The following is a 3,286-nucleotide window of genomic DNA, read 5'->3' on the forward strand; positions in this document are numbered from 1 at the left end:
AATTTAAACAGTAGCCGACTCTAAATTTGTCTTTTTCTAATTTAACATGCATGTATGTGTGACAACTTCAGAATAAAGGGCACATTAAAGAGAAATCAGAAGAATAATTTGGAATAGAGTTAAAATAAAGTACCTATTTATACGAAGATATAATATACATTTTATCACAATTATAACTATTATGAATGAACTGGCCAGCATAAGGGTATGTGACATCTAATAAATTCTTAAAAAATATTAATGAAAATTAATGCGGTAAAATTACTTAAATAATATCAATGAAGTATTAATGAAATGTTGGGTACTTGCTGATTTGTGTACCTTTTGGCGTTTAATCAACCCTTATACTTAACTTTTTAAACTGTAAGTTTTTGTTAAGGAGATTTGATATTAGCTACAATGACTTTCTTTGTACTAAAAATATCCACATGTTTTGTAACCTAAAACAAAAAATAATATGTATAATTTTTCTTTATTTATATTTTTCCCTATCATTAACGCATTTTTATGGCTGTCTATGTGGTTAGTTTTATTTTTTTACGGGTATTGAATTTATAAAAATTGTTGAATAAAAATATATAGTACTATAATATATGCAATGACCCATCAGAATATCGTCGCCCGTCTTTATGACTGTGATGCAAGCAGTGTGAAATAGTTAAGGAAAGAGATATTGAAACATCGTAATTTACCTAATTATAAAAAGAATAACTATTTTGCAACAATCCATCCTTAATTTTAATTTCGTTCTTATATTTGAATGTATTCGTATTTTTATTTGGTGCATAATTTCTGATTATGTAGCGTAATCTGAAACAGAAATTGTAAGGATACGTGTAATAGTTAGGATGAAAAAAAAAACAATCTGCTAAAAAGTTTTATTATAGGCTCTTTTACCAGCTAATCGATGCAAACGATGCATAAATGCTGTAACTGCTCTAATATGTAACTCCACCAATGCATATTGATATATCTCAAACAAAAAGCATTGTCATGCACAGAGGGCTTTCTCTTTTTGTAATTGAAGGTGTTTTGAATACAATTATTAGTGCTGGAACTTCCTTCAAGTTGTGTAACCTAAAAACAGAAAACATTGTTTTATTTTTTATTATTTTGGTGCTTTTTGGCGACGTTGTTCTACGCGTATATACAATAAACATCTTTTGAATATACTCTTCAAGCGGAATTAATGTAATATTGTTGGAAAAATATTATTACGTGCTCCTTCCCTGCACGTAATCGTCGCCGCCGACCCTAGGATTGCGGCGCCCGCCGAATTAGTAGTAGCTTTAGTACAAAAAAAAACTTCTTCATTGCTTTTTAAAAGACAAATTGCTATGCTTAGAGATTATTGTAATTTCATAGAATGATTGATATTAGCTACAAAAACATTCTTTGTACTAGAAATATCCACATATTGTGTAACCTAAAACAAAAAATAATATGTATTATTTTTCTTTATTTATATCTTTCCTTAACATTAACGCCTTTTGATGAATGTCAATGTGATCAGTTTTATTTGTGTTTTTATTTGGTAAATACTTTATGATTATGTAGCGTAATCTGAAACAGAAATTGTAAGGTTACGTGTAATAGTTAGGATGAAAAAAAAACAATCTGCTAAAAAGTTTTATTATAGGCTCTTTTACCAGCTAATCGTTGCAACCGATGCATAAATGCTGTAACTGCTCTACTATGTAACTCCACCAATGCATATTGATATATCTCAAACAAAAAGCCTTGTCATGCACAGAGGGCTTTCTCTTTTTGTTATTGAAGGTGTTTTGAATACAATTATTAGTGCTGGAACTTCCTTCAAATTGTGAAACCTAAAAACAGAAAATCTAGTTTTATTTTTTATTATTTTGGTGCTTTTTTGGCGACGTTGTTGTACACCTGTATACAATAAACATCTTTTGAATATACTTCTCAAGCGGAATTAATGTAATATTGTTGAAAAAATATTATTACGTGCTCCTTCCCCGCACGTAATCGTCGCCGCCGACCCTAGGATTGCGGCGCCCGCCGAATTAGTAGTAGCTTTAGTACAAAAAAAAACTTCTTCATTGCTTTTTAAAAGACAAATTGCTATGCTTAGAGATTATTGTAATTACTTAGAATGATTGATATTAGCTACAATGACTTTCTTTGTACTAGAAATATCCACATTTTGTGTAACCTAAAACAAAAAATAATATGTATAATTTTTCTTTATTTATATTTTTCTCTATCATTACCGCCTTTTGATTACTGTCAATGTGATCAGTTTTATTTGTGTTTTTATTTGGTGCATAATTTCTGATTAAGTAGCGTAATCTAAAACAGAAATTGTAAGGATACGTTTTATAGTTGGGATGAAAAAAAAATCAATCTGCTAAAAAGTTTTATAATAGGCTCTTTTACCAGATAATAGTTGCAACCGATGCATAAATGCTGTAACTGCTCTTCTATGTAACTCCCACAATGCATATTGATATATCTCAAACAGAAAGACTTGTCATGCACAGGGGCCTTTCTCTTTTTGTTATTGAAAGTGTTTTGAATACAATTATTAGTGCTGGAACTTCCTTCAAGTTGAATAACCTAAAAACACAAAAAATAATTATTATTTTGGTGCATTTTTGGCGACGTTGATGTACGCCTATATACAATAAACATCTTTTGCATATACTTCTCAAGCGGAATTAATGTAATATTGTTGAAAAAATATTATTACGTGCTCTTCCCCGCACGTAATCGTCGCCGCCGACCCTAGGATTGCGGCGCCCGCCGAATTAGTAGTAGCTTTAGTACAATAAAAAACTTCTTCATTGCTTTTTAAAAGACAAATTTCTATGCTTAGAGATTATTGTAATTTCTTAGCATCATTGATATTAGCTACAATGACTTTCTTTGTACTAGAAATATCCACATGTTGTGTAACCTAAAACAAAAAATAATATGTATAATTTTTCTTTATTTATATTTTTCCCTATCATTAACGCATTTTTATGGCTGTCTATGTGATTAGTTTTATTTTTTTACGGGTATTGAATTTATAAAAATTGTTGAATAAAAATATATAGTACTATATTAAATGCAATGACCCTTCAGAATATCGTCGCCCCTGTCTTTATGATTGTGGTGCCAGCAGTGTGAAATAGTTAAGGAAAGAGATATTGAAACATCGTAATTTACCTAATTATAAAAAGAATAACTATTTTGCAACAATCCATCCTTAATTTTATTTTCGTTCTTATATTTGAATGTATTCGTATTTTTATTTGGTGCATAATTTTTGATTATG

The 3,286-nt window shown here is 29.7% G+C and overlaps 1 long non-coding RNA gene across 1 annotated transcript; it reads right to left on the bottom strand.

Moving 5' to 3' along the window:
* Positions 1-2,028: 2,028 nt before the first annotated feature.
* On the bottom strand, positions 2,029-2,923 carry LOC141448625 (uncharacterized). Its single transcript, XR_012455176.1, has 3 exons — positions 2,717-2,923; positions 2,404-2,583; positions 2,029-2,316 (listed from the first exon to the last, which is right to left on the bottom strand). It is a non-coding gene; the product is annotated as an uncharacterized lncRNA (long non-coding RNA).
* Between the last annotated feature and the right edge of the window lie 363 nt (positions 2,924-3,286).

The sequence above is a fragment of the Rhodnius prolixus genome, unplaced genomic scaffold (assembly GCF_049639745.1).
Source record: "Rhodnius prolixus isolate KJV_2025 unplaced genomic scaffold, Rpr scaffold_2, whole genome shotgun sequence".
Taxonomy (NCBI): domain Eukaryota; kingdom Metazoa; phylum Arthropoda; class Insecta; order Hemiptera; family Reduviidae; genus Rhodnius; species Rhodnius prolixus.